At 43.7% G+C, this 13,699-nt stretch overlaps 1 protein-coding gene across 20 annotated transcripts in view; it reads left to right on the top strand.

The window, feature by feature from the left end:
* The window catches only part of ATXN1 (ataxin 1), a 223,584-nt gene that overhangs the window by 174,507 nt on the left and 35,378 nt on the right, over positions 1 to 13,699 (top strand). Inside the window, exon 6 of one of the 20 annotated variants that reach the window (XM_057424410.1) lies at positions 2,791 to 2,931. The exons of the other annotated variants lie outside the window; for them this stretch is intronic. The gene's annotated coding sequence lies outside the window, so the exon portion shown is untranslated. The remainder of the gene's footprint in view (positions 1 to 2,790; positions 2,932 to 13,699) is intronic. 20 annotated transcript variants of the gene reach the window in all.

The following is a 13,699-nucleotide window of genomic DNA, read 5'->3' as shown; positions in this document are numbered from 1 at the left end:
AAAGTGCTTAACAGCTTCTTGCAAGGTGATTGTACTAAACAAATATAGTAAATAATCATGAAATTGCAACGTGTCTCATTTACACTTGAATGGAATTACTTAGATGTGGGATGTCGTGGGACAAGCGGCTCCAAGTATGCTGTGTCGGGTTTTGTGTTCTCTAATACAGCAGCTTTATCACTTGCATATATAAAAAGCATGACACTTTGAAAAGGATACAGATCTCACTTGACTGTGCTCTTCTACAGGTGACTGAAGTTAGGAACCTAAATAAAGCTGGTCTGATACTCAAAGGTGCTCAACAACTGCATCTTCTGTTTAAGTAAAAAGGAGGTGCAGCTGCTGAGCCCATCTAAAAATCAAGCAATTTTTTAGGTACCTAAAAATGAATTTAGAAGCCAAACTTAAGAATACAAGGTTCAAAATACTGGTCCACACAAAGTCCATTTTCAGTGGTGAACTGAGCAGGGACACAGTTGTACTCAGATGTTTGTGCAGAGCTACCTGTTGTCATTACAGTAAACCCTTTTTGGAGAGGTGCAGGACAAAAAAGGCTTTGTTCAAAACACTGTATTCATAGAGTTACAGAAATTCATGAAGGGATTCAAGGACCCACAGTAACCGAAGTCATCTTGCAAATAGATCACAAGGTAGAAGACCCAAGTTCCTTGAAGACTTAAAAAAGTACTTTTGCTTCTCCAGAATATAATGGTTGGCTCTTTCCAGCACCCTTATGCACCCTGGCTTTGCTACAGTAGTGTAGGTCATCTTATCAGGGGTGTAGAGGTAAAACATAGCTCCTTCTGTCTGTAGTTCAAGTGAAAAAAACACGTTGAATTTGGCCTCCTGTACCGCAACCTGGGTACAGGATCTACAAAATCCTTGCCACAGCTTACTCTCTCTGCAAAGGCTTAGCAATTTTGCAATAGGTTTTGGCGGGTTTTTTTTGGTTATGTTGGGGGGGGGGGGGAGTTGGTCTTTTTTCAGAAAATCAAGGGACAGTGCTAACAGTACCCTAAATCTTTCCTCATTTGGGCAATTCAGTGAGTGTCGCAGAAGGCACTGTATGTATTTTCATGTGACTTGCAGGAGCAGTACATTTAGCAGAGAGAAGGTGAGCCAGCTGTTATGCTTTCTTAGTGATGTAGGGATGGGCTAGATGAGTTTTGCAGTGGCGAAACCTTCTGCTGTGTTGGTGATGTCCACCTAGTTCCCTGCTCCTGCCAGAGGCTTGCCGTGGGCTTGGGGTTGTTCCATATGCATGAAGGCAAGAGTGCTGAGTCCTCCAAAAAGTAAGTTTGTTAGACACCATTTACATTTAAAGGAAGAAAAACACTGATTTCTGCTTGCAGCTACTTGTCAGCCAGCCTTCTGAACTTGTGTTAGATTTATCTCACTTAGCTAAGCTGTGAGCAGACCCTGTGCACCAGTAACAACAGCATTTATACGCCATTTGTACAGCAGTGAAGTATGAGACAACATGACTCTTAAATTAGTTTTCTGTTATTTGATAGGTAAGTGCAAATGCCGTAGAGTGTATTAAACCCTTCCTGCATCTGCTTCTCCTGTGCGCAGTGTTGTGATACGGTTAAGTGACCTGTAAACTCGTAACAGATAAATTTGGTTAATAGCCATGGCCTAGCCCATCATTCCTTTGGGAATGATGTGTCGTGTTAGACCATACTTCCAGAGGGAGGTCATCAGGCTTAGATCCAGTGCAGAAGTGGACTTTGGGGATGAGTGTATACCACCAATTGATTTCAGGGAAAAGGTCCTCTGGGGATTATACACTCATCACGTCCTTAAGAGATCACTGCTATGACCTGTGCATTTCTGAATAATGGAAGAGATGTGCCCTTGGTCACGCAGCTGGACAGATTCTTGAGCACCTACTGCCAGTATGTTGACATGGGTAAGTTATTCTAGCTGGCCTGGTGTTGATTTACGACCTTGTATTATGGCTGGAGTCTTCTTGCCTCTTTGTCACCAGAGTGTGTGCATACCTCCCTTGCTTTTGCCCTTATTATGTCCTTCTTTGAAATTCGTGCACGCTCATGCAGCTGGGTTTATATAGGGTGAAATGTCCTCAGATCACAGCTAGATTACGAGGGAGAAATAAACACAAAGTTGCATGCATAGCTTTGTTTTATTTTAGGAGAAGAATTCAGAAGATCTGAGAGTAAAATTTAGCACAGAATGTTTAGATTTAAATATATATATATACTCTTCGCTTGACTTGCCTTTGAGCATTTTCTTAAAAGTACTAAAAGAACTCTTTTAATGAAGCATAAAAATTGATTGTTTCTTGCCGGGAGGGATCATCTTCAATCTTTAGATACTAAAGACTTGATGAGAACCACCAGAAGAATATCTTCTCGAGTCATTTACATTTTTCCCCTTTTGCAGGCTTATGTAACCATGCAGAAAATCTAATAATAAGTGTGCTATTAGTATCCAGTGTGGCACCTTCTGCAGGCTGAGGTGTCATTTTATTACAAATAATGGTGCAGAAATGTTGTAGATGGGGAGAGCTTCTGTATGTGGCTTATTTGAGTAAACTTTATCAAAAAAGATCTTGGGCTAATTGATTCCATCTTTGCTTCTGTTTGACTCTTCTATTTTATTGTTCGAGGGAGGAAAGCCTGGCTGCTTGCTTTTGTTTCTGTGAAGTCTGGCATGCTATTAATGGTGTTGGAAGGAATAGACTCGTAGCAGTACTGAGAACCAGGTGTCTTGCGGTCCTTTATTTTTACATACAAGCCCACCCCTTCTTTGTTCACCCACCCACAGGCTCTTGAGGATTAAACCTGACCTACAAGCATCCCTTTCAGTTCTGGTCTCCAGTCATTTGAGCAGGGATTGACAGCCTTGTGATGAGCACTCGCACAGGCAAAGCCACCAGGCTGATCTGCTCTTACAACCTTACTGCTGGTGAGTTCAAACTTGATTCAGCTCCACAGTTCTCACTGCTGGGATTGCAGGCTTAGCTTGAAGATGGGCAACCTACTGAGTGGCAGTATGCGATCTGCAGGGTCTTTTCTTCCCTAACTATTGCAAATTATTCCTCTTTTCTATTTTTTGGGGTGGCTCTTCCTATCTCACTTGTACCCTGCCAGCAGCAGTAGTCACACCCAGAGCATCATCTCCCTTCAAAGGTGACTGCAACGTGCTCACTTTCTAGGTAGTTCCCTTCCTTGTGGCATCTGTTCTGGTTTTGTGCAAGTTATGCACTCAGCTGTTTCTTGAGGTGACTATTTAGAGCATAAGTCCTCTCCTCTGTGGTTGTTACCATGTACTTTGAAGACACCATAAGAAAACTATAATAATAAAAAGGGTGATGCTACTTTTGTGTAAGTTACCTCTCTAAGCTGAAAGAAAAGAGAGCTTTTCTCTTTCCTGAAAGAAAGGAGAGGGTGAAAATGCCATTGATGGCATCTCCCTGGTCTGGAGTGTCAGTGTGATTTTCTCACCAAAAATGGTTTAGAAATTGTCCTAGTCACCAAAAGAAACTCCTGAAACCTCTAGGTGTGTCAAATGCCAGCTGCCTGTGGATGCCTAACTTCAGTCTCCTTTGTTCGCACAGGGGTGCGGTCTCTCATGAATGTCCATCCCGGGTTTGCTCAGTGGTGCTGACTGGCACAGTGCGATGCCAACCATCTTCCTGGGTGCTGCCTTCTGGCCATGCCGTTCTCCCTGGTCAAGTCATGCCAGGGAATGAGGCAGCACCTTGGGAGCCCTGCCATGGTCACCTCACAGCCTCTCAGTGCCCCTCTCAGTGCCAGGCCTTGCTCTTAAGAAGCTGAAAGGTCCAGGTTTAAAAACATGTTTAAATGTGAGTGTGGCCTACGGCATAAGGGATGTATCCACAAGCTCACCAACCTCATCTCCCAGGAGTTTGGAGTAGCTGGTGCTTTGGACCTGCAAGCTTTGCAGGGTGGGGATTTTAGAGGGATGGTTTGGGATAGGAGGTAACCTAACCATTGCCATCCATAGCTGTTCCTGGCTTTTATAAGCAGTAAGTCACTGAAAAAAGGGTAACCCCACGCCAAAGCACACAGGAAAGAGCCTGATTGCTGTAATCTCATATGAAACAGCTAAAGGAAAACAGTCAATTTTTCAAAAGTGTTCAGTACTCTGCACCAGCATAGCAATGCCAGTTTGGGGTGTTGAATATGTCTGTTATTGTCACAGCTGATAGCATTCAGTTATATGTAAAAGATTATGCACAGTGTAACTCTGCAGGGTTGGTTTACTGTTGTTTCCTCCTGTATGTTTTCCTAGACAATTTAGCACTTAGTTGTAGGGTCCTAAACCTGTAAGTTACAGAGTACCATGAAATCCCAGTAAAGCCAATGCATTCAGCTCCTTGACAGATTGTAACTTCATTTGATGCAGTTTATGGTGGTGATTTGGCAATAGGAATAAAGCTATTTTTAAAGGTTGTTGTGTTGTAAGCTTTTATAAAGCTGTACTCACACAGTGGATCTCTTTAAATCTGTACTTCTGCCTGCTAATCCCAGAGACTTATTTCTTTCCCCTTTGGTGTTCTTGCTTTGATTTTTTTTTTCTTTTTCCTTAATAATGTATTTTCTTTCATGGCTTCTTGTAGTTCCTTAGCTTTGCAGCCCTTCTCCTACTTGGGTGGGTCTTTTTATGTCTTTGTTAGCTGGGGATCGTTCCCAGCAGTGGTAGCTATGGGACTCTGCCACTTGAAATGCTCATTCAGAACTATATTGAATAATTTCCTGGCCCATTTCCCTTCTGTTTTACTTTTAAACATGTGATAAGTTTGTTTACAGAAGCTAGGGTGGTTGATGCCAACCTAGAGGAGGGCTGTATTCACAGGCCGGTAACATGGGGAGGGTTGAGCCAAGTGCCTGCCATACTCTTGTACTCACAATAATACAGAGGTAAGCTATTACAGACTTCAGATCTAGAGTCCAGTCCAACCTTGAACCCTTCCTGGGAAAGCCTGGATTTTGCTGTTTAGGACTCACTTAGCATGCAGCATTTGTACCATTGTCATATGCATCTTTTCAATTTGTTTTCGTTGGAAGGATGACTTAACTCAAGGCTATTCTTCACGTGCCATTTAAAGGCTTTTCCAGGCCACTTTTTTGAGAAGAAAGCTGATTATGAAACTTATGCAATAGCAATTGCTTTGCTGAACTGGCAGAAGCCATTCTCCAGTGTCCAGTCCTTGTAAAACTCTCTTACATAGGGAAACCTCTAGGGACAGCAGTGCAGCTCTCTTGCAGTTGCGAGGTACAGGCCATTATATTGTGGATGGATATATGTAGGTGCATGTCCATGCATCTGTTTGTACCATTGAGAGCTTGGCGGTGGACGTACACAGTAGAACTTCTGCAAGGGAAGAGCCAGCCCCTCTCATGCTGGAGGGAGAAGAATGTACACTGTCATATGTGCTGGGTTTTTGTTCCTCTTGCTCCCTCGTTAAGCTTTATTGGCAAAAGGAGTACAAGGTCAAGACTGCGCTGTTTATTTTGCTTCTCAGCTAACTGAAAAATACAGCCTTGCCTCACTGCAGCCTGCCAGGGACCAAACTTAATGGTCAGTGTTTTAATGCAAGTGGCGCCAGCCATTAGGCGAGCGGTGTAAACGGTAGTTCCTTACCAGTGGTTTGCTGTATTTGTCAACCCCTTGCTTGCAGAAGCACATGGATGGCCAGTGGCTGGAGAGGAGCTGCCGTGCCTGGAGACCTCAGACTCAGCTAACCACTGCAGAAACCTTCCATTGTGGAAAAAGAACCACTCTGCAGTGGTACCCTGTGCTGTTCCCTGAAGGTCCTTTTCCTCCCTGAGGTGCGGGGACTGCATGATGTGTTTTCTGAGGATGCAGAGGCTTGTCTGTGTGGCTCTGGGAAAGCCTGATAGCCTTGGTTTAGGTTCAGAGCTGCTTTTCAGAAAGCACAAGCATAAGGGCTTTGGTCGTATGTCCAGAAACAGAGGCATCTGAAAAAGCCAGGCTATCAGAAAGCTTTTGTCTTTTAACCCAGTTGTGTTTCTGCTTTGCAAAGATGACATGCATATGAGATGGCGTGATGAGAGACATTGTGCTGGGAGCTCACGATCACTGCTAGGAAGCTGTGGGGAGGAGGAGCAAGCTCCTTCCCTTCACGGGTTTCACAAACGGGAGCTTTTCTGGTACTTGGTGATCATCACATTCCCTCTCCCGTGACAGGGAAGGAGGCTGCTCCCCTTTCAGCCTCTCCCACTCGTAAGCTGTTTATTCACATTAAGTGGTGAGGAGGCTGGATGAGCCGTACTTCTGTGGTGTCCTTAGTTAACACAAGGATCTGACAATTGTATTTCTGATTATTCTTTCACCATCCCTACCTTTTAAAAATATTTCTCTTTAATTGCTGCTTTGTCAGCTGTGCAATATTGTACTGGGATCCAAAGGTGCTTGTTAAATAAGGGATTTAAGGCTGCAGGGGATTGAGCTGATCATTATGAGTCTGAGAATGGGACCTGTGAAGCATGTTTTCCAAGGCCACTGTGGATAGTCAAATTAAATGAATGGTTTTGTGCTAAACATTTTTTTCAAACTTATCAATTGCATGAAAGCTGGGAGTAAGCCTTAGCAAGCTGGATGGTGAAGGCTGGAGAGCCACAGGTGCTACCTGTTTCCCTTGCACTGCCATTAATGAGCAGTTAAAGACTATATCCCAGTCCAGTGTTTCTAGATACTTCCATGTTTTTCGTTGCCCTTCCTTAAAAGTGGCCCAGAAAAGAGGCCAGTAGGCAGACAGCATTAGGAATATGCAGCAGGGAAGCAATTGCTGTACAGTTGTCCCAAGATGCTGTGGGGCTGCCATCAGCCTTCAAGTTGCTTGCTCAGTGGAGGTGGTCAGTGAGGGAAAGGAGCTGCAGGAAAGGGGTGGAGAGTGACAAGTCTGCAGTAAGAACCGCAGCTCCTGCCAAAAAGCAGTGTAACAGCTGTCATGCCTGCAAAAGCCAGCTTACTTTGAGCATCTTCTCTTTCCTCTGTGTAGGGGATGGATTGACTGATAGGCATCGATATGGTGCTCTAGTGTCTTGCTTGTGCCCATCGGGTCTGTGTAGTACTCTGGATCTTTTTGTGGGAAGTGGGTACAACCCCTGTTTGTGCATCAACATGCTGCGGGATGGCATGCAGAGTCAGATGGTAACTCTGGGGCCCGCACACCACACTGCTCTGGGGCAGATTCTGCTGAGAAGGCGGAAGGAGAGGGAGGGCAAGCTGCCTGCGGGTAGAAAAGCAAGGAGCCCTGCCCCAGCGACAAGTTCCTGCCTTGTTTGCTCTTACAGTTATTTTTCCAAAGATCTGTAAAGGTCAGGTTCACTTCTAGGTTTTTTTTTTCTTTTTTTCATTATCTGTGCCTTAGATAAGAAAAAAAAATAGTTTGAGCAGCTTGAGCTGTGCCCTCCCAGGCTTGCCTTGGCCTGCACAGCCACAAGAGGGACATTGTTAGGCAGTTGAATCTCCATACAGCAGGGTGGTTGCATCCATAGATCTGCTTTCTGCTGGGCTTTGGGACTTAAGTTTTGGATGGGAAACGGGTGAGAGGGAGCCAAATCTGCATGAGGTCTGGTGCAGCAGAAGACAGCAGAGGTTTTCCCTGATCTCCTACGTAGGCATCAGATGCATCAGTCTGGTTTCCAGTACTGACTGGCCAGCAGAAGCAGTGTGAGCCCAAGGGGAAAGACCATAGCTAGGGGACACAAAAGGTGAGATGAGATATATTGAACTGCCCTGAGAGTCCAAAGGTGGTCTCCTCAGCTGAGGGTCTGTTCTCTGTACAGAGGCCTCACTGACTTCTTGCATCAGGGGCAATAGTGTTTGTGTTTGTGCCACCAGTGGGAGGTTATGACTGAGGCTGATTCTCGCCTTGTTTGACTGAAGTGCTATGAACTATTCCTTTGCGAAGGGAGGGAGACTAATGGGCAGGGCTGTGGGAACACCCTCTTCACCAGTACACTTTGCAGTAAAAAATGTTACCCCCGTGTGAGGTCTGGACTCCCTGGTGGCTGCAAAGGATGTCATGGGTGGTAACACTTCCTACATCTATTCTCTGTTGCTAATGGCCCTGGTTTCACTATGCACAGGCATGACCCCTTTGGGGCAATAAAAAGCTAGTCGTCCTTCCCTTAAGCTGTCAGCAGTGGTGTTTTTTTCTTTCTGGTTTGCTTTATCATTGTTTTCTCTATGACTGTAGAGGATGCAGGCTTTCTCCACTCTAATCCCTGTACACTTGGTGTGTGGGGTGTCTGTAATATTTCTTCTGTGTCTCTCTCTCTTGCATCAGTAATTTAGAGAAGGTACAGGTTTATAGCAGAGCTGTGTGAATCCAGGGGGTAAAAAAATAGTGCTGCCTGCCTTGTGTTTTCTGTCTTCATACTGCATGGCTCAGAGAAGGCATTCATGTGGCAGGAATGGTGGAGTCTGATCAATGAAAGCATGGGCTGATAGGATCACAGGAAAATTTGAACTGATGCCTTTTTCACCTTCTAGAGATCTTCCAGTGATGAGGGAGAGGTTTCAGGGGCACAATTTCCCCTATCTGTATGCAAAACTGGGAGGTCCTGAGATAAATGAGCATAGAGGGCTTTACTTTCATCATTTCTCCCCTTTTCTTATCCTGTGTGGTATGGAAATGGTGGCTGTGGTCAGGATAAGAGCTGGAAGAAAATGTGGGTTTGTGCCTTCTGCAGGTAACCTGATTTCTGTCCACAAGTTCAGGATCTGTGTTCTTTTTTTTCTTGCTACAAAAGCAGATTTATTTTTTTTTTTTCTGCTCTGCATGGCTCCAGAGCTATCCAGGGGAAAAATGCAGTTGTTGTGGCGTGCCAGCCCATGGCTGTTAGCCCTGCAGGGTATGTCTTTGCTATCGTTAATGTAGACCTGATGATGAGTAGAGGGACTGCTTGGCTGTACTTCTCCTCACTTTCCAGGAAATCAATTTGACTTGCCATTTTGAATTCAAAACCCTGAAACAACAAACAGCTCCTGCCTTGTACTTAATAGTGCGAGGAGTGAACAGCTTGGCCATGCAAAGGCTGGACATCCCCCTGGCAGAGTGAGGACTCCAGCCAGGCAGTCTGGAGGAAGCACAATTAATTTATTTTCTTCCGTGATCTGTGAACCTTCTTGGTCACCAGAGCATTGAGACCGTCAGCAGTATGATGTGCTGGATCTGTCCTCACACACCTCTCTGTGACTGCCTGACCCCAGGGCTTCACTCCTCAGTAAGCCCAAGTGCCTGTGGTCCTCTGACTAGGCTGTCCCCCAGAAGTTGCAAACCTGGGAGCTCCATTCACACTGCTGGTGTATTAATAGTGGCAAAGCAACATTAGTGTTTTCTGCTAGACCAGTACACCAGCTGAGGCTGTTCAGGGTCACCAAGTGCTGCAGTGGTGCTTTACTGCTTTCTGCAGGCTCCAGCTTGTGCTGAGGAGGAGGGAAAGGGGTTTATTAGGCTAATAGGGGTTGTGGGTGGAGAGCCATCCAGATGTTTCAGGTCTGCTTGCTGGATTCATGTGTTCAGTCCAAGAAGGCAGGCAAGTCAAGGAGCTGAGATTGTTACCTGTTCTGGTCTAAATTTGTGATAAGGTAAATGAAAGTCTCCTAGCAACAGAGGTCAGCATTTGCCCGGCAGTGTATATGGTACTCCCCTGCAAGGTGCACTGATAAATATGTTTTTTCCACAGTTCCATGTATCTGCAAGTCTGAAGCCACTGTTGCAATCGCTCTCACCTATTTTATAGGCCAGAAATGGGTTTTAATTAAAGCTCCTCTGAGATTGTTTAAAAACAATCGGATCCTCAGTTACTGGGTGAGTAGCTCAAGGGTATAAAGGCTGCCTTTGTGTGCATCATGTGAAATAACATGAGCCAAGCTTTTCCCAGCAAGAAGAGCACTGAAAGCAGCCCCTAGTACATGTAAGTGGTGACTTTTCCACCTTCAGTGAAAGCTGGGTGTTATAGTATAACCTGGGTCACAGATGCTCTTAGACACAGACTTCACATATATAATCTTTCATGGATTTACTTTTGCAGAGCAGAGTCTAGGGCCACTGTGCTTTATCCCCTAAACTGCTATGGCTATGGGTTGACCTTGCAGAAAAGAAGAGAAGCAATATCCTAGCTGTTTAATGTGGCCACCATAGAGAAACAGTAGCTGTAAACTGGAAAGCCATTTCTATCTGAAACATGGTAACTGGGGAGGAACCATGTACATGCCTCTTGGATGTGATCCACCTCCTAAAGGGACCATAGTAGCTGTAAGTGGATAGGTAGGAAAGGCAGAGTAGGATATGCAACCTTCCCACAGGACAGTGATATTTGGAGCTCTGTCTACTTAGGATAATGGCTCAGATAAGATGTGAAAAAATGGGGGAAAGTTGTTTAGTGCGCTCCACCTGCTAATGCGTACAGAGAATTTTGCATGGAAATCAATGGTGATCCTATTGGCATTGCCATTGACAGCACCCTGGTCCTCGAAGGTGTGCCCAGATCCAGAGGGAAAGGCATGTCCAGTGGAGGGTAGGCATTAGGCTGAGAGGGTCAGGAGCTGTCTCCAAATTGCCTGAGAAACCCAAGCTTTCAGTGGTAATTAGGGACTTCTGCTGAAGGGCTGAGAGCTTTTTGTATCGTTTCAGGTCCCTGAATAAGCTCTTTTATAAATTATCTCTTATCCTCTAGCCTTTCTGCTTTGGTTTTCCTTAATTTTGCTTTACTTGGAAGGGCAAGATTTGACATACAGAAATTGCTTCAAGGTGATCGTCCACGGCTTGCAGAAGATTTTGATGATAGCGTTTAGCAGTTTATAAATGCAGGCTCTCTTTTAGTTCTCCACAGACCAAAATATACAAATTAAAACTTTACTGCTAAAACAAAAGGGAAACTAAGCAGATAAAACCAAGACAAAACATTAGGAAACCAGATTAATTACATTCTTCATGATTTCTATTCTTAACTCCTATTACAGTGGGCACAAAATGCTTCCTTTATATCCCCAAATGTTCAGCCTAGAATTACGTAGAAAGAATAGCTGTGGGCACAATATACACCCTGTATTCCTTATTGTAGTTTCCATTGTGGCAATCCAAGTCAGTGTTTTCTACTCTCCAGTTTTATCAATCTGAGCAAGTCTGTTCCTGGGGCTCTCCTGAAAAGCAGAATGGTGAAAGTGAAAGAACATCAAGTCTACAGAAATGTCAGAAGAAATGCTTTCCAGTATGGTGCAGATCATGAATTTGGCTTCAAAGAAGTGATTTATACTTTGAGATTTTACGAAGCAGCTACATGGAGGATTTTTTTACTATTGGACAGGGCATGCTCCCCACAAGGTTACCTCTTTAAGCATTTTCTCCACTAACAGGATTGCAGACGAATAGTTTCTTGCCTTTATCCTCCTGTTTTATCTCTGCTCTCCCCAAGAGTCCCTCTTAATTTCTCAGTTGTTCCTTGGGGTGATATAAGGACAGTGTACCCAAAGTGGAAGGTGAGAGAAATGCAGTGTTAAAACAAACTGAACCTGGGATGATTTGCCAGGACTAGGGAGATAACTGATGTGATCAGGGTCATTTCACAAACATCAGGGGACAAGGGTCAGGAGTAAAATCTGTCGTTAGCAAATCTGAAAGATAGCATTGCCCTGAAAGTACGGAGTCGATCAGAAACTGCTAGAGTTTTCTACTGAATAAGTTTTCAATGACATCAGCATCAGTATTATTATGAGAAAACAGAATTATCAGCAATTATTTTTCACTTCTAGAGGTTTAAAATACCTCGCTTCCCTGTTAAAGTCAATTGAGTACTGGCACTAAATGATGTGCAAAGGAAGACTTTTTTAAATAAATGAAGATTTTTGGTGATGCTTGAAACTTAACTCTGTTACTGTGCATTAATGTATGTTTTGGTTTACTGTGGTTTGGTGACTGCTTTTAGGTTTTTTTCTGGATGGCTCATGCCAGCGCACTGGAAAGCTTGCAAGAATATTAAATAGAGTAGTGATGAGGGTATTGACTGAAATTCAGTGCTGGTAACTGAACTGGGAGCAGCTTCCAGTTGTCCACACTCCACCTCCCTCCTCTCCCCTCAGCCCATTTTGCTGGTGTTTTGAAGAGGATATGCGCCTTTTCCTTAATGCTGCAGTTTTTAACGTGACCTTTTAATGCAACCTGCTGCCAGTGCCTGTTTGCAGCATCTCCTGAATAAGTCAATGCATTTGTTCCCATCTGTGAAGTGGAAGTAATAAGAAGAGTTCTCACTCTGCTGGGATGCGATGACGTTAAGCCATTAAAATTTGGAATAGGTTCCTTGTGATTTAAAGATAATGTGTGCATGTCATTAACCTGTGAGCAAATGGAGAGTTGAAAGCAGGATCTGAGAGTCCAAAGTGTAAGCACTGTTCCTTCCAAAGATAAAGTGTTTTAAGTGGAGGGATTAAATTAAAAAAAAAAAATAAAAAAAACACATGCATGACCAGATAAATAACAACAGCAAATACCAGCAAATAAAGCAAAAACTATGCCATAGAGCTGTCGAGGTTCAGTAAACAGTTTTGTTCTTTCCTGCCCTTTGTCTGGAAATCTTGGTTTTCTCTGAAAACCCAAGCTGCAGTACGAAGTATGAAGTAATGCTAAGGTAAAGAAGCATTTGTTGCATATCTTTGTTCACTTACAAAACCGAAGTGTACTCTTTCAAGCAAGTTTACGACATGCGTCAGTCACATCTTCACTTGCTTCCCAGGAAACGGGTCTGTCACTTTGTTGTTGTACTAATGCACGGCACATGTAACTTGGACTCACGCTTGAATAAAGCTGCTTGGTTGAATTATCAGTTACATAGTTCATTGCATTGAACCTACTTACTGTGCAAAGCAGTGGATTCACAGTCCACTTAAATGGGATTTTTGCCTTCACCTTACCTCATATTGTCCTGCCTTGCGCAGTGACAACCAGGTCTGGAGTCTGAGTGGCCCAGTTCAGCGGAGGATATAAGCCTGCCCTTCCAACTAAATGTTCACTAAATGTTCTTAGTGATGAGACTTTAAGCAGGCTAGTTTCACATTAATATGCACTCAAGTGGTTTTCTAGGTCTGGACCTAGAGAAACACCAGCTTTGATCTCTACTCAAAATGAGTTAAAGTTATTTGGGCAGTTGTTTTGTGCACAGAAATATCCAATGGCTGGTTCTGTATTAGAAACGTTGTGTTTGTGCATGGGCAGAGGTTTCTACTATGGGAAAAAAATCATTACTAAATAAGGAAAAGATCTCAAAATTAAAATTGAGAATCATTCTGTTTATACTCCAAGGGCTGCTACTTACTTTTATACATTTTTTTATACAAGTTTTGAGGACAACTGCATTTTTATCATATGAATTATCCAACTCCTAACAAAATCCCCTAGAAAAATTCCTCAGAGTTTTCCTCAGGGCTGTTAAAAAAACAAACATATATATAAAGGACAGGATGGAGCAGTTTAAGAGGTTGTTCAAATTTGTGTTTGTTTTTCCACCAAAGGTTAAGTAGTTGTAAATTATACACATACATGGAACAAGCATAACCAGTGCTAAAAACCAGGGAGATAACCATGTTTCAAAACTGCACAGAAATTACTGTCCCCTGCATGTGCTATTAACACCCAGACTTTCCTCCTCCTACAGTTTGTGACGCAGAAATCTAAGATACT

The sequence above is a fragment of the Pezoporus wallicus genome, unplaced genomic scaffold, assembly GCF_028554395.1.
Source record: "Pezoporus wallicus isolate ANWC-B61680 ecotype Strahan unplaced genomic scaffold, APGP_CSIRO_Pwel_v1 contig_5485, whole genome shotgun sequence".
Taxonomy (NCBI): domain Eukaryota; kingdom Metazoa; phylum Chordata; class Aves; order Psittaciformes; family Psittacidae; genus Pezoporus; species Pezoporus wallicus.
Note: the sequence above shows the minus strand (reverse complement) of the source record. Positions and strands in the feature narration are given on the sequence as shown.